The sequence below is a fragment of the Myotis yumanensis genome, unplaced genomic scaffold (genome assembly GCF_028538775.1).
Source record: "Myotis yumanensis isolate MYYU_CA2020_CCGP unplaced genomic scaffold, mMyoYum1.0.hap1 SCAF_1, whole genome shotgun sequence".
In the NCBI taxonomy this organism is placed as follows: domain Eukaryota; kingdom Metazoa; phylum Chordata; class Mammalia; order Chiroptera; family Vespertilionidae; genus Myotis; species Myotis yumanensis.
In genome coordinates this window covers 173,893,081-173,911,426 of record NW_027223752.1, presented here as the reverse complement: position 1 = coordinate 173,911,426, position 18,346 = coordinate 173,893,081, and the positions used below count along the sequence as shown (strand labels likewise).

Genomic DNA, 18,346 nt, shown 5'->3' with positions numbered 1-18,346 from the left:
AGGGCAGATAGGGAGGTTGTGGCCCCACCCCCTGTCACACACAGAGTTGCAGGGCAATCAGGGGGTTTGGGTGCTGCCCCCTGTCATGCTGATCCCGGTGCCAGGAGGCATATTACCCTTTTACTATATAGAATAGAGGCCTGGTGCACAGGTGGGGGCTGGCTGGTTTACCCTGAAGGGTGTCCTGGATCAGGGTGGGGGTTCCCACTGGGGTGCCTGGCCAGTCTGGCTGAGGGGCTGAGGGCTGTTTTCAGGCTGGCGGGTGACTGAAGCTCCCAACCGCTCGTTTTTTTCTTTTTCTTTTTTATTCTGGGCTAGCTTTAGCTCTGAGGCCTCGCTGCTGAAAGCAGGTTTCTAGCCTTTACCTTCTGTATTTGATACAATGTTGTGGTCCGGCTGGCTGAAGCCTGGCTGACTAACACAGGTTTCTGGGGTTTTGTTTAGCTTCTATATTTGCAACATAGTTGCTTAGAGTTGCAGCTGAGAGGCCGGCAAGTCAGGCGGGGAATGTTGGAGTCCACCATCAGTGGAGCAAGCAAGCCTCCCTGTTCGCTTCAGTGCATGGCTGCCGGCCGCCATCTTGGCTGGCAGTTAATTTGCATATTGCCCTGAGTAACCAATGGGAAGGGTAGCGGCTGTACGGCTAATTACCATGTTTCTCTTTTATTAGATTAGATAGACTAGAGGTCTGATGCATGAAATTCATGCAAGAGTAGGCTTTCCTTCCCCCAGCTGCCGGCACTGGCTTCCCTCTGGCACCTGGGACCCAGGCTTCCCTCACAGCCCCGGCTTCATCCAGAAGGTTGTGTGGAAGGATGTCCGGTCTAATTAGTATATTATGCTTTTATTATTATAGATGACTAATTTTCTAAATGAAAATTTTCTTTTCTCTCTAATTACATACTTAACATTGTAATATGATTTTTAATTTAAGTCCAGAAAAAAGAGTAAAAATGAAAGTATGTGCCCAGAATCTTGAGATTCTCAGACTTTTTCTTCCAATTGTGTATGAGGAGTGGAAAAGAAATTTGGAGGTGAGTCTGCCTCTTAAAAAATTTGTAGTAACAAAGCCAGGATTCATAAGGGATCATTTGAATATATTATAACATGTATATCACAGGTAAAGAAAAAATTGGTATATGTTCTGAAATTAATTTTTAATTATGTGCTGTATTTTTATCCCCCAATTCTGTTGTGAATACCTAGAGATTAATCTTCTCATGAATGCTACAGTGTACCAAGCTTAACTCTTTGTGTGCTATATTCGTTTAACAAAAGAATAAAATTAGAGAGCATATTAAAGAATTAAATTAGTCCCAAATTTTATGATCCAAAAGCAATCTTCTTATGATATATACATAATCATTAACCTGTTCAAGTTAGAAATCTATAACTTCTAGATTTAACTTGTAACCTTTATTGAAGTATTAGGATATAATTTGAATAAATATTCACTTAACACCCAAATGAGGAAAATCTTTAATAAATTTCTAAAAGTTAGGTTAGCCAAAATATTGAAATTAAGCATTTTGAAAATTTGCTTGTTTATTTGCTATTTGTACCAAGGTATTAAGTAGATTATATAAAATATAATTGGAATTATAAATATTCATAAAGATATTAAAATAATTAAGTTCAATTAGGGCAAGGGCACATTAAGAAAATAAATGTAGAACCATGTCTGTTGCTTGGTGTAAAAGAAAGACAAAAATTCTTTTTAGTTGAAATTCTTTAAGTGTGGCCTGGAAATTACTCTAAAAGTAGATAAAGGTTTCTTTCAAACATCTGAAGGACTGTAATAAATAAATAATAAATAATAGAAAAATGCTAGATTTCCAATAAAATAAAACAATTCAGATTTTCTTGAAAATTACAATGATGCCAATGTTTTTCATAAGACAATGTAAAGTCTGATTTATAACTAAGAGATATTCTATTATTTAAGAATGAAAGCCATATATGTCTCTGATCTTTCAGTGGTCAACTAAAATGACTGAATATACATAAATGAAGAGAGTAATAATCTTATGAATAGTGAAGAAAATAAGGATTTAATATTACAGAATAAACTGTCATTATATTTCCTAATTCAACAAATAATCATTAGCTATTATACCACAGAAAATATATCTTAAGATCTTTCACTCTGGACAGAGATCAGATGTGTGTGTGTGTGTGTGTGTGTGTGTGTATGATATTTAGAGATTGATAAAAAATAAATCATCAACCTTATCAATTCATCTATTTCTACTACAGAACTCCTATATAATAAAAGCCTAATCTGCTATGTGTCCGACTGTTCATTCGACTATTCGACCAGTCGCTATGACGCACACTGACCCTCAGGGGACAGACGCTCTGACCAGTAGGTTAGCTTGCTGCTGGGGTCCAGGCAATCGGGACTAGGCAAGACGGGCCAGACATGCCCTGGAGCCCTCCCGTGGTCCCCCTCCATACCCGATTGTGCACCAGTGGGGTCCCTCGGCCTGGCCTGCACTCTTTCACAATCTGGGACCCCTCGGGAGATGTCCACAGGCCAGGCTGAGAGGCTTCTAGTAAAACATTATTTTAAGGCTCGGCTGCTAATTTGTGCAGCACTGAGCTCTATACTTTCCTTTCAAAACAAGCTAAATAAACAGCTTTTACACACAATGGAATATGTTGGATATTGATTTTACTTTTCTAGTCCACTTTTTGGCCACCACAAAGGAAGTAATACAAGATTGAGAGCAAAGCATCTGAGAATTTAAAATAAATGACATGGTGTTTTTTGTTTGTTTGTTTTGTTTTGTTGTTGTTGTTTTTTAAATATATTTTTATTGATTTCAAAGAAGAAGGGAGAGGGGGAGTCAGAAACATCAATGATGAGAGAGAATCGTTGATCAGCTGCCTTTTGCACACCTCCCACTGGGGATAAAGCCAGCAACCCAGGCATGTGCCCTTGACCGGAATCAAACCTGGGACCCTTCAGTCCGTAGGCCGACACTCTATCCACTAAGCCAAACCAGCTAGGGCTTTCTTTTATTAAAAAAAAAAATGAAATTCTTTGTATTCATAGAAAACTATATTCCTGTTTTTCTTTTTATCACATTAAGAAACTGATAAATATTTTGATAAAATATAAAGCAGTATGTGTCACACATAAAAAAAACACATCCTATTTAACACTGTTGTTTATATAGGAAAAGTACATTTAGGAGACTTACTTCTCTCTCTTCTTCTCTCTCAAGTGTAATGTTTATTATTGCAAAGGGGAAATGTTGCAATAATTGATGGTGGTTGTGATACTTACTATTTTATATAGAAAAACAATTAGTAACTTTCAAATAGAAAAGTAGATAGACAGTAATTAGGAATACAAAAGTAACACCACTTTTACAAGGTGAATAAGATCATCGCCTTTATCTAACTAAATTAGAATAATTGATTTTTTTACTTTTTACTGACAACAGCTATTCAAAATATATTTCAAATTCATGATAATTAGGCTTGACCTACCATATCAGAGTCAATTATGAAGAAAATATTTTTCAGGCCATAAATTGACTACATTACAAAATTTTAACACCACCAATACAGAAAAAAGATAGAAGATGGCCTATTCTAATTCTCAGGGCAAAATTATGAATCCATTTGGGCACATCAGGACTAACCACCAAGAGTAGTCAATAGGTAGTCCCATTTCCATTTTTAAAAGGACCAACTTTGATGTGTAATGATTATACAAACTGATATAGATTATCTTCCCCAGGGTCTACTATTTGTAACCTATGTTGAAGAAACCAACCATTTAATATCTCTCTCCATAAAATACCTGGTGAGCAGAGAGCTCACTTGAAGGAAGAAAGAGTTTAAGGTACCCTAGCTTATTAAAACAACCCTCATGGCATTTGTTCATACATGTGGCTATTCATTTATATGATCTCAATATTTCATTCTTCCAACTTCTAGAGCTAAACAAAGATGCTAAGGGGAAAAACAATGATCAAGGAAAATAGCATAACTGGGACTCTAAAAACTGTGAATGAAAAGATATATTCTTTTGTAGCCATACCCTCTCTTCTTCTAGAGTAGAACTACTTACTGATCAGGAACATAAGTAGGTCAATATCAATTGCCTCAGGAATGACTAGGTCAACATCAATGACAGAATCAGTGAAGAGGAAACATTACTGCACTAAGGTGCCCATCTCTAGTCAGAATGTGTTAGCACAGGAAAGGCTAAGGGAAGGAACACACTGAACATTCAAAAGCATCATCCTTGGAACCAGGAGGATCAGGAGAAAGAGAGGGCCAGAGGGAGTACATTTTGGCATTTATCATGAAATAAATTTTTTATTGTCAAAAAGAACAATCTCTGACTTTCTTGGAGAAGAAAATACATAGTTGATATTTCTAATAAGCTTACTGCTGGAAATTCAAATTTTCCTTATTACCTTTATTATTACTGACTCTCCTCTAACAATTCTAATCAACAAACCTCAACTTATAAACCAATGTTTATTTATTTATATAAAAATGTAAACGTGAGTTATAATAACCAGAGATAAGAATTTGGTAATTGTTTATAAAAAATATTTTCTTTGGTTGCAAGCATAGTTCTTTATCAAAATGTTAAAATACCAATTTTAACAAATAATAAAATTTCTAAATTGTAATCAGAACAGAGTAGAAAAACACAATTTTCATGTGGGTAAGATTTTCCATGCCTTTATAGCTCAAACTAAAATTATGTTTTATGTAAAAGCTTTTTTTCGTAATAAAAATAGTGATGTCATAGATAAGTTTTTACAAAAACTGAATGTATTTCAATGTAACCCATTGAAATAATACTGTTTTAAATTAAAAATAGGTTAAATGGATATGAGCCTGATTCCTTTCCACTCTCCCAATTTTTGATATTGTTACATTCAAGTTATCAACCAATGCCACTGCAAAAATCATAGTACTCTATTGTCTATGTAAAATATCATGTGTTTAAATAATATTTAATACAGGTAATTCCATAAATAAGTTCTGTATTAAATTGAGTATACATATATAGGAAAGCAATGAAAATGTTTGCAGTTATAACAACTAGCATGGGCAGAACTTAGTTTTTTCCTTGACAGTACTACCTCATGTAAGATATAAGTTTTAATTATCCTCTCTTTCTGTAAATTATCAATAGCTAAAGTTATTCTTTTGGTAAAAAACAGTGATTCTTACAGTTCCCTTTGAGTATATTATGAAAACTACTGACAGGAAAATGCACAAATGTATGAGCAAACAATATTTTTCTTTTCTCTTAAAGGGTTTATGGATACCATGAAAATAATTCATAATATATCTTTCTAGGTTGAAACTAGTCCTTAAGGTGCAAAGATTCATCTCTATTCCAATGTAATAACTAGTAACACAATTAACCTTAATCCTCTCAGCACATCATAGAGCTGAGCATACCTTTGATAGGCATCTCAAGAACTAATACAATAGGCTGAAAACAGATTTTCCAGGACAGACCTTCACAGTCTTCCAAAACTTAGTGATTGAGGAAGTTCATAGGAATATCAAGAGCTCTATAAGCAGAAAGGAAGGGGGGAAATTAAACTAAGGTTGTAGTCCAGGGAGACTCAAAGACCTTTTTATGCAATGGCAAATGACAAGTAGCTTTTAAGCATTCACTTTGGGGTTTTAAAGTAATGTGCCATGACCTTTACAATTGAAGTGCAAAACTGATTTCTGCAAGAAAAGTTTAAGTCACATTTCCAAAGGATATGAATTACTATCCCACAAACTTTAAAACTAAGGCATAAAATTGAGTTTTTAAAAGCAGAATTTTAAGGCACACTTAAAAATAAATATATTTTATAGGTACAACCATATATTTTCTACAAAGATAATGTGAGCATTTGAAAGTGAAAATAGAAACTAACCATCAATAAAACCTATATACTTTAAATCAACCTTGTAATTCTCTATTAGCAATTTATCAAAAAAGAAAATAATATTTTTAAATATTAAAATTTAGAACTGTGGGGGGAGAGAAGAGCTAAACCAAAGAACTTATATACTGATATGCATAGCCCATGGACATGGGCAGTAGGATAGTGAAGACCTGGGGAGTGGGTAGGGGCTGGGAGGTGGGGGATAAACGGGGGACTATAGGAGATATCTGTAATACTATCAACAGTAAAAAAAATACATTTAAAAAGAAAAGAACTGAAGTTTGCTTAATTTCTATTAATATGTAACAGTACACTTCTCAGAAATCTTGAGTGTCTATCTACAGTGAAGAAAACAAAAACTCTGCATATTGTTTAACATAGTCACCAAGATACATTGTAATCAAATTATCTAAAGTCAGACACAAAGAGAGAATTTTGAACAAAGCAAGAGAAAAGTGACTTGTCATGTACAAGAAAACATTACAAAAGTACCAGTGGATTTTTCATCAGAAACCTTGCAGGCCCGAAGGGAGTGGGATAATATATTTGAAGTGCTGAAAGAAAAACCTGATGATATTTTGGAGAGAAAAAAAAAACTGGTAAAGTGGGAAAAACCAGTTTCCCTATCCCCCCGTACAAAAAACAATGATATGACAGTAATCCACAAGAAAAAAAACCCACAACAACATAGCTCTGGGGGACCTCTATCGTCTACTTAGGAAGCTTTAGTAGCACAGTGGAACAAAGAGCTGAGAATAATTGCACAAGAAGAGACAAAAGACAACAATGGTGCCTGCATCATCCTATCACCCAGATGGCATTGTTCAGCACCAAGAAGGAATTTCAAGCTAGAGAGAGTAGAACAGGAAAGGAAGAGTGGATGCGTGACCAGCTTCTCCAGCGTCTCCCAGCTTGGCAGAAAGTTTGGTTTCATCCCACCCAGTCTGACAAATTGGAGATGTATAAAGCTGTCTAAAATCAAGGAAGAAAATCAGAAGCTATTATTAGAAAACTAAAGGCCCAATGCACTAAATTCATGCAAGAGTAGGCCCTCCTTCCTCCAGCTGTTGGCAAAGGCTTCCTGCTCGCAGCCCTGGCTTCATCCAGAAAGTCATCTGGAAGGATGTCCAGTCTAATTAGCATATTACACTTTTATTATTATAGACTAGAGGCCCGGTGCACGAAATTCATGCACTGGGGAGGGGTGTCCTTCAACCTAGTCTGCACCCTCTCCAAACTGGGACCCCTCAGGGTAATGTCCAACTGCTGGTTTAGGTCCCATCCCACAAAACAGCAGTCGGACATCCCTCTCACAATCTGGGACTACTGGCTCCCAACTGCTCGCCTGCCTGCCTACCTTATTGCCCCTAACTGTGTCTGCATGCCAGCCTGATCACCCCCTAACCACTCCCCTGCAGGCCTGTTCGCCCCCAACTGCCCTCCCCTGCCAGCCATCTTGTGGCGCCATCTTGTGACAACATGGGGGTGGCCATCTTATGCAAGGGTGTGATGGTCAATTTGCATATTACCTCTTCATTATATAGGATATGCAGTAGGAGCAACTGTAGTTCACAAAGGCTGATCTGCAGCCAGCCTCACCATTTCACCACTGATGAAGCCAATGTCCAGCACAGCCACACAACCTTTCCTTGCAGAGCTCACCAGCTTTCACCCCACAGGTAAGCATTTCACAATCTATATGACCACAAAATCATCATGTTATACACCTTAAACTTATATAATGTTATATATCAATCACTTCTCAATAAAATATAAAAATATATTAAAAATAAATAGTATTATAGAACTTCAATCAACTTCAGTAGAATTTGCTTTATTAAAGGGAGTGCATTTAAATTTTTCTGTAATATTTAAATAAAGGATTTTTAAAGTTAAATTTATTAAAGTTGTATTTAACTATTTTAAAAAACTATTCTCATATAATCAACAATTTTAAATTCTAGGAAAAACTGCAGTCTTATATAATACTGAAAAATGCACGATTTTGGTCAGAGACTTACTCAACAAGAGAATTTGAATCAATCAATAAAACCCACTGTTGACCCAGTGATCCCACTTCTAGGAATATATCCCAAGAAACTAGAAACACCAATCAGAAAGGATATATGCACCCCTATGTTCATAGCAGCACAATTCACCATAGCTAAGATTTGGAAACAGCCTAAGTGCCCATCAGCAGATGAGTGGATTAAAAAGCTATGGTGCATCTACACAATTGAATACTATGCTGCTGTAAAAAAAAAAAAAAAAGAATTCTTATCATTTGCAACAACATGAATGGACCTGGAGAGCATTATGCTAAGCAAAATAAGCCAGTCAGAGAAGGATAAGTATAACATGATCTCACTCATCTACACTAATAAAAGACAAACATGCAAATTGACTGTACCTTCACTATGCCTTAAGCCACACCCACCAGCCAATCAGAGCGACTATATGCAAATTAACCCAACCAAGATGGCGGCCGGCAGCCATGGAGCTGAAGCAAGCAGGAGGCTTGGTTGCCCCAGTGATGGAGGAAACCAAGCTTCCCGCCTGCCACGGCCGGCTCTGAGCTCCACTCAAGGCAACAAAGTTTCAATTATAGAAGATAAATAAACCCCAGATACCTGCTTTCAGCCGACCATGGCCACGGAGCTGGAGCAAGCAGGAGGCTTGGGTTGCCCCTGGCAATGGAGGAAGTCAAGCTTCCGGCCCGTCCTGGCCGGCTCTAAGCTCCACTCAAGGCTACAAAGTTTCAATTATAGAAGGTAAATAAATCCCAGAATAAAAAAAAATTAAAAAAGGAGAGGCTGGGAGCTTCCATCACCAGGGGGCTTGGCCAGCCTGAAAATGGCCCTCAGCCCCTCACCCAGACTGGCCAGGCACCCCAGTGGGGACCCCTACCCTAAAGAGGGTGTGGCCAGCCTGAAAACCTCCATCAGCCCCTCACCCAGGCTGGCCAGGCACCCCAGTGGGGACCCCAACCCTGAAGGGGGTGTGACCAGCTGCACGCAGCCATCAGCCCCTCACCCAGGCTGGCCAGGCACCCCAGCGGGACCCCCACCCTGATCTAGGACACCCTTTAGGGCAAACCAGCCGGCTCCACCCATGCACCAGGCCTCTATCCTATAAAATAAAAGGGTAATATGCAAATTGACTCTAACAGCAGAACGACTGGGAATGACTGGTCACTTTGACACACACTGACCACCAGGGGGCAGATGCTCAATGCAGGAGCTGTCCCCTGGTGGTCAGTGTGCTCCCATAGGGGGAGCTCTGCTCAGCTACAAGCCAGGCTGATGGCTGCTAGTACAGTGGTGGTGGCGGGAGCCTCTCCCACCTCCTCAGCAGCACTAAGGATGTCCGACTGTAGCTTAGGCCTGCTCCTCGCTGGCAAGTGGGCATCCCCCAAGGGCTTTCGGGCTGCCAGAGGGATGTCTGACTGCAAGCTTTGGCCCGATTCCCCAGGGAGCAGGCCTAAGCCAGCAGGTGGACATTCTTTGAGGGGTCCCAGACTGAGAGAGGGCAGAGGCCAGGCTGAGGGACCCCCCCGAGTGCACAAATTTTTGTGCACCGGGCCTCTAGTTGTAGAATATAATGAACAAAATAAACTGATGAACAAAAATAGATCCAGAGACATAGATACATAAACAGACCATCAAACCTCAGAGGGAAGGTGGGGTGGGGGGCGGGGGTGGGCGACGAAGGGGAGGAAGAGATCCACCAAAGAACTTGTATGGATATATAGAAGCATAACCAATGGACACAGACAGTATGGGGGTGAGGGCATGTGCTGGGAGTGGGAGTGGCTGTGGAGAGGTTAAAAAGGAGACGTATGTAATACTTTCAACAATAAATAATTTAAACTAAAAAATATATCCACTGCTATTTTTTTGTTGTTGTTGTTAATCCTCACCCAAGGATATTTTTCCATTGATTCCTAGAGATAGTGGAAGGGAGGGAGGGAGACAGAGAAAAAGAAACATCGAACCAGGGTCAGGAATGAGCCTGCAACCAAGGTATGTGTCCTTAACCAGAATCAAATCCGGAACCCTTTAGTACACAGGCCAATGATCTATCCACTAAGCGAAACCAGTCAGGGCCCACTGCTATTTTAAAAGAACATATATATTCTTCCCACTGAGAACTAAATCAATGAGTAAATCTTTATTTCTAGGTAAAGATTAGTGATTTAGTCATACAATAAAAATCCTAGAAATATTCATTTTGTTAATTTCTACAATAACATTTATTGGTATACTGCTATGTGTTAGGTTCTGTGATTGAAACCCTAATCATATAAAGCTAAATGAGTCCTTGCCCTCATGGAGCTCAGAATTCACTATTGGGAGTTCTTGATGAGAACCATAAGTGAGCTTTTGTGGATTGATAATCCATCTAAAATTGTATGCACAGTTTTTATTATAAGCATACATGCATTTTCCCACAAATTAAATTTCCCTAGCTTTCAATAGACATTTTAAAGGGTTCATGATAGTCACCCAATAAATATCTACAACTAGAAGAAACAAAAAAGAAACAGATTAGCTTGTAATCCTATATAATAAAAGGGTAATATGAAAATCAACTGAACAGCAGAACAACCGGATTGTCTGTGGCCCCTCACCCCAGCCCGCCCCACCCCAGAGCAGGCACCCCCACCCCACTTGGGGGTGGGACTAGCTGGAAAACCACCCATGGCCCCTCACCCTAGCTGGCCCGCCCCCGATGGCTGCCATTGGGGCAGGCCAGCTGGACCCCACCAGTGCATGAATTCATGCACTGGGCCTCTAGTTGAAATATAACAGGCAAAGTAAAATTATGGTCTAATGACAGCACTGACCAAAAAAAAGGGAAAACTAATTCTATCTATGAAACTCAAGAGTTCATAAAAGAATGAAAATGTCAAGGAGACTTCACAAATGCGGATGTGAAAATTAAAAGAACTATAGTCTTTATAAATATTAGTGTTGAGACCACCAGCATTGGACAATTTGGAATCTGGTGTAAACATGAAACACTAAAGAGCCAATAACCATCTGGATGGCAGAGGTCATAACTAAGTACTTTTTTAAAGAGAAAACAATATTTCACTCTTAAAACAATGTTACAAATTTCTTTTTTTCTGTAAAAAAAAAAAGTAAAATGTTTAAGGCAAACATTTTCTTAAGATTGACCAACTTAATCTTATTAAACATGATAAAGAAAGAAAGAAGCATTAAATTTAAAAATAAGAGCAAGTTATAATACAGAACCTAGTAATTTATAAGTCTATCAGCTTAAAAGTAAATTTTGCTTTAAAGAAGAAAAATTATTTTAAAAAATTATTTATTCAAAAAAGTTTTCAATTATTAAAGGAAACAAATGGTATTGGGAGACCAAAAAAGTTGCACTCAGTTCTCAACAGAAAACTTACCTTGCATCATATTATACAGAAGATACATTAGTTTGAAATTTCAGGCAATACCTTAAAAATATCATTATTTAATTCATAAATGTTTTCTCCTGACATGGAAAATAATATTCCACAATAAATGACTATGATAAAATCTATATAAATAAAAGCCTAAGCGACTATCGCAACCGAAACAACCGAACAGATGACCAAACAAGCTGCATGGGGTGACCAGGCCGGCAGGAGGGTTAGTGAGGGCCAACCAAACGACCTAGCAGCAGGCTGCGTGGGGCAACCAGGCTGGCAGGAGGGCCAGTTAGGGGTGACCAGGCCGGTGGGGGGGTGGGCAGTGGGAGGTGACCAGGCTGGCGGGGGGGGTCAGTATGGGGCGAGCAGGCTGGATGGGGGGGAGTTAGGAGCGGCCAGGCCAGTGGGTGGGCAACCAGGCCAGCAGGAGGGACATTTGGGGGTGACCAGGCCATCAGGGGGGGCAGTTAGGGGTGATCAGGCAGGCAGGCAGGTGAGCAGTTAGGAGCCTGTGGTCCCAGATTGTGAGAGGGATGTCCAACCAGCAGTCAGACATCCCCCAAGGGGTCCCGGATTGTAGAGGGTGCAGTTGGGCTGAGGGGACCCCCCGACCCATGCACAAATTTCATGCACCGGGCCTCTAGTATAAATATAATTTTTAAATCTTAAGGAAAGAAAAAAAAGAACATCTTTAAATACTAGGAAGACTAGTTTGTACATGTCCTATGACAAGTGTATCACAATGAAGAGGGATAACCATTAGGTTTACTGGTATTTATTTTTTGTGGACAACACTAAATTTAGTTTTTAAAAGGAGGAGGGAAATCATTCAGCTAAAGATTTAATATGATCAGACTATAAACAGCTATAATACCTAATTTATGAAGACTAATAGCTTACTGTTCGATAATTGCTTCAAGACCCTTCCTCATTATAACCAAAAATCCAACATAGATATGTTCTAAACTTTGCCAAATCCCAACCAGTTCCCCATTTTCAAGACTTACCTTACATTACACGGCCCAAGTCCTAAAACATTGTAAATATCCTCTCTTGCCTCTATCTTCTGAAACACTACCAAGACTGCCTAGTAGATTCTTTCTTTCTGAAGTAAGTCTAGTAAAAGTACCTTTGCTTTTTCAGTAGGCATCAGCAGTGGTCTTTTGGGGGGAATCAACAGCCAACAAATAAAGTCAGCAACTATTTCATTATTCATTTTCTTTTCTTTTTTTCTGATATTATGATAGTGACCTGCTTTTTACAGTGCTAAAATATCATTTAGATTTTAACATTTTAAGTAAGTAGAAAAGCATACATTCAATAAAATAAACTTGTCATTAACTACTGAGAAAAGGAACATTCACTGTCATTTGCACTGAGGATTAATTAAATTAATTGCTATCAGCCACCATAAAATATTTGACTCTCAGTAGTTAGCAGGGTGGGAATGGGGAGTTTCAGTATTTCGTTCCAAATGGGGAATTAAGGCCTATAGTGAACACCATTTCTAAAACATCTCCTTACAATAAGGAGGCCTATAGCTTAAAAGAACCTTTTATTTATTATAAATACAGTGTCTACATTTATTCAAAGAAAATAAAAGATCAAACCTTGATTTTACTAAACACACAGGGCTTTTTCTGAGCCTTCTAATAAATTCATAATTTCAATAAACACGTGGGAATTTCAGTTTGTGTATATAAACAAATAAATACTTAAAGTTGCAGGGATGCTTATAGACAAATAAATTATTAAATAATTCTTAAATAGTTCTTTAAAGATATCATAATATGTCTTTTAAAAATCCTCCCTTAGTGAAAATATTTTGATTAGTGACTAATATGAATAAAATATATGAAAAGGAATTTAATGTAGACATTTTCAGTACTTTCTGGAAACTATTCTATTCTTATGTTATTCATAAAAATAAATATCATTGACAAACCTCTTATGTCACTGGACCAGGAGTAATTTCTTTGGAAACCTTAAAACACTTTGATGCTTCAACAAATAAGGTTATGGAGCAAGATTTCTATAAAGCAGACTGGCCATTGCAGATCCTAAGAGAAAACAAATGTAAAAATTTTGGTCACGTGGATATTATTCTTAGATTTGTTCTCCTAGTATATAAATTTAGCATCAAACAATTTTGGACACAATCTTTTTAAGTGCTTAAAATCATTCAGTTCAGGGCTTTGAAATATAATAAGCATAAAATAGTGACATTTGTTTATCCAATAATTAAATGTAATGTAGAAGTAATTTCAAAGAAAAGAAAACAGTACCCTTCAAGCTACATATACATCAGGAAAAAGATATTCAACTCTTTTAAATTTCTAATATTCATTCAGATGTCCAGTGACCAGGGAGTGACTGAGCTGCATTTAGAGATATGAATAAGACTTAAAGAAGCAGGAAGTTGGTTTAATAGTATTCTGGGCACTAAACATGATAGAAACCAAGACACAAAGATGGAATTTACATGGATCAATTGAGGTAGTAAAGAGATTGGTTGAATGTAACAAGGCCTAGCCTATCTAATAATAGACAAACATGGTAATTGACCATATCTTCGCTACGCCTCCCATTGGCTAATCAGCATGATATGCAAATTAACCGCCAACAAAGATGGCAGCTAATTTGCATACTGCAGGCAGGGCGGGACAGCACCATCCCGCCTGCCCTGCCGCCATCCGGACCTGCTATGTGCAACCCGGGGCAGTGGGCATCCCGTGTACGACCTGACCCGGGCGGCCAGGCGGGGCAGCAGCAATTGGCCAGCCCATCTGGGCGTCCTGTGTGCGACCCGAACTGGGGCGGCCGGGTAGGGCAGCGAAGGCTTGAAGGCGGCTCCTGCCGGAGCAAAGGCCTGGGTCCCGGGTGCCGGAGGAAAACCGGTGCCAGCAGCCAGGGGAAGGGAAGGCCTATTGCACGAATCTCTTCGTGCAACAGGCCTCTAGTTCCTAAATAAAGATTTTGTACTAGTGTCAAAGCGTTTCCAATTGTATTCTAAATTGTCCCAAAATTCCACAGGAGTGCCTAGAGGACAATATGTAGGCAACGCCTAAGTAGAGGCATGACTTATCAGTCAAAACAACTCTAGATTTAGTTTTATTTATTTGGGTCTCATGTAAAATTTTATTTGAACAACACTGCCTAGTAATTTAAAAAATAATCTTTTGTAAACCAGTTCCATAGTCAGTGGACAACTCTTGAAGGTTTTAGGCGAAAGGAGACTCATGAAAACAGAGATAGCTTAAAAAAGAAACTCCAGCAGTAATTTATAGGATGTAATGCCTTGAAGATGGTGTGTTTCCAGGAAACAAACAAGTTATTTACTAACAGTGAAGAACGATTCAGAATATTTTCTAAGATATGCAACAAACATTGACTGGAAAAAGATAAAAATGAAGAGCGGCTATGAGAAAGGTAATACTGTGACAGGAATTGGAAACACAGGAAGATGGTATCATTAAAGAAAAACATCATGTGTTTCAGCCAGTGTTTTAAAAGGTGGCAAGATATCCAAACGGAAATGTCCAGAGGACAACTGTGGACATGTAACTGAAGCTCACGAGAAAGCTGGTCTCGAGAAAAAGTATGGAGTTAGACATGCAGAGGCAATAGCTGAGGTTTCTCGAAGCAAAAGTGTCTGAAGAGAAAAGATGGAATACCTGAGAACTGAAACTTGGGGGGCTGCATATAGACAGGGAAGAGAAGAGTAAAAGAAGAAGATAGTCTCGTGAATAAAAGTACTCAAGAAATAAAGTTTATTCTCGAGAAATAAAGCTAGTACTTTATTTCTCATCACTTTAGAGAGAAAATGAGTTACTTTTTTTCTCTATTTACGTATTTACCAATACTTATTGAGTGTCTATCAAATGCTAAGCCTTGTACTAGTATTTTAAGAGTGTTAGAGGTATGTTTACTATATCAACCATTTCAAGAGGAGACTTATAGTGAGGTTACTGTTGAGCATGTAGAATAGAACTTTAGTAGAGTGGTGATGAATAAAACTAAATTAGAGGGCACTGAAGAGACACTATGTGGAGGGAAGAAAATAAAAACTTTGAGCATAGAATATTGAATAGTGAAATAGTAGACTAAATGTAAAGGTATTAAAAGAACACAAAATCAATGCCTCTATCTCCCTAGTAAACACCCAATTTGAAACCATCTACTTTGAAGAATTTTGATGTTTTAATATCTAAGCTATTATAGAATTGATATGTTCATCTAACATAATTTAATACTTTCATTTTATTCACATAGGACATTTCAAAATTAAAATAGAAGGTGATATTTGGCTCTAGTTTAATCATTCTAATACCAATTCAATTAATATGATAGATATCCAAAGCTATAAAGCCCTTGTAGGAAGTCGCTATGGGCTGAATGCTTGTGTTCCCCCAAAATTCGTATGCTCAAACCCTAATCCCCAAAGGGATAGTAACTGGAGATGGTGCCTGTGATTAGGTCTCAAGAGTGGAGTCTTCACGATGAGATTAGTGTCCATATAAGAAGAGACATTAGAACTTATTATCTCTCTCTCTCTCTCTATCTCTCTCTCTCTCTCTCCCCCCCCCCCCCCCACACACACACACACTCCCTCCCTCCTCTATGTGAGGATAACAAGATGTTTATCTGGAAACCAGGAGGAGGTCTCTCATTAGGAATCAAATTGGTCAGCACATTGGGCACCTTGATCTGGAACTTCCCAGATTCCAGAACTGTGAAAATGCATTTCTATTGTTTCATCCTCCCAGTCTGTGGTGTTTTTGTTATAGCAGCCCAATTTGAATAAGACAGGAGCTAGTGTGTTTTGACCTACTAAGTGACATGTAAAACAAGAGCATGTATGACTTTGGATAATATAATTTATAGTAGAGAGAGATATTGTGGCTATGCACTCATAATATATTTACAGACAGAATTAAATATACAAACTAAAACATGTATGGGGGATTATACCAGCTACTTCAGTATCCAAAAAAAGAATACAAATCATAATCAGGAACAGGGTGCATAATTCCACAATTTATTGAAAATTGCAACTTTAACCAAAAAGATTTATAAAGCTTAATATAACAGGTAAGGCTAGTATCCAGATACTATTGTAACGGTAAGTTTCATTTTCAATTATGAAGAAATATAGTCTATACCCTGCCTTTACCACCATGCTACAGTAACTGATAAATATTTATACTCATGGTTATAACTCATTAAAAAAAAGAAAATATTCACATGTAGTTGTAGTGGATTCCCTTTATTAGAATTCCTTTGAGAAGCATTAAGTGAAGCAAAATATGCATCATCTGTATTTTAGCACTTAGCTTGCTTTAAGCTACAGAGCATTCAAAAAAAAATTAATGGTCTTATTCTTAAAATATATCTCCAATTACATATGCTACTGCTTATATGATAAAGATTTACATTGTTTCACCAGCTCTGATTCACAGCTGTTATTATGCAGAAGCTATCTTTTATTTATTTACCAAAATGCCACATTTTAATCACTGGTCATGAAAGAAGAAAACTTCTCATTCCAAGTCAAACACCTATGAAAAGTCTGCTTGAATCAGGGCTACTACATAATGGGAAATTCAAAAGCAGGTGATTCTTATAATTACATATTTCCTAGCCCTATGCCAACTCTATGAAATGTCAACCAATACTACAGGGAAAAAAAAATGGGATAGAACAGGAGCAATGCGTAAAATAAAATTCATTTTGATACATTAGAATGAACTCAGAAATAGCTACTTCTATAAATAAAGCTGTAAAACCTCAGATTAAAGTATGGCTGTTTTCATAATGTGCTAAAATTTATAAATCATGTAGCCAATTGTGCTTATAAATACTCAGATAACTACTGAAAAGAAAATATCCTATATGTGAGCACACCTTTAAAAATTAAAAAGGATCTATGAAATTCTTCATTAAAATGGACTACATGGCTTTAAAATGTCATTTAGAGAATTCAAATTTTTATGGAACACATTTCCTCACACTTATTTTATCCTTCAGCTCTACCAATAAAATAATAGCAAAAACAAAAGATTAGTACACAAGGAAGTATTATAATCAATGTCAAGGCTATATTTAGGTTTAACATTTTTCTCCTGCTTCTAAGACTTGATTTGATTAAGTGGCATTTCAGATTATGACCACAGAATCACACAGACTATTAAATGTAGTGTATATGTGATGAGAAAAAATAGAGCCCACCTAATGCATAAACTTCTAACCAAAAGTTCCATGTACTTTTTACCATCCTGTTCACTTCTCTGTCCAAAAACAAAATGGATATTATATATTTTAAGAAATCCTATCTAATAAAAGAGAAACATAGTAATTAGCTGTACAGCCGCTACCCTTCCCATTGGCTAATCAGGGCGATATGCAAATTAACTGCCAGCCAAGATGGCGGCCGGCATCCAGGCAGCTTGAAGCGAACAGGAGGCTTGCTTGCTTCAGTGATGGAGGAAGCCAATGTTCCCCGCCTGCCGCTGCTGGCCTCTGAGCTTGCAGTTTGAAACATTGTTACAACTATAGAAGCTAAACAAAACCCCAGAAACCTGCTTTCAGCCAGCCGGGATCTCAGAGCTGGAGTTGAAACAGTGTTTCGATTATAGAACCAAAACAAACCAGATACCTGCTTTCAGCAGCCGAGGCCTCAGAGCTGGAGCCAAGCCTCAGAGCTAAAGCTGGCCCAGAATAAAAAAAAAAAGAAAAAAAGGAGCGGTTGGGAGCTTCAGTCACCCGCCAGCCTGAAAACAGCCCTCAGCCCCACAGCCAGACTGGCCAGGCACCCCAGTGGGGACCCCTACCCTGAAGGGGGTGTGACCAGCTGCAAACAGCCATCAGCCCCTCACCCAGGCTGGCCAGGCACCCAAGCAGGACCCCCACCCTGATCCAGGACACCCTTCAGGGCAAACCAGCTGGCCCCCACCCATGCACCAGGCCTCTATCCTATATAGTAAAAGGGTAATAT

General features: G+C 38.3%; 1 long non-coding RNA gene across 1 annotated transcript in view; it reads right to left on the bottom strand.

Annotated features, from left to right (window-relative positions):
* The window catches only part of LOC139006550 (uncharacterized), a 257,079-nt gene extending 243,676 nt beyond the window's left edge, over positions 1–13,403 (bottom strand). Inside the window, exon 1 of the long non-coding RNA XR_011470752.1 lies at positions 13,298–13,403. This is a non-coding gene — a long non-coding RNA (uncharacterized lncRNA). The remainder of the gene's footprint in view (positions 1–13,297) is intronic.
* Positions 13,404–18,346: the final 4,943 nt, after the last annotated feature.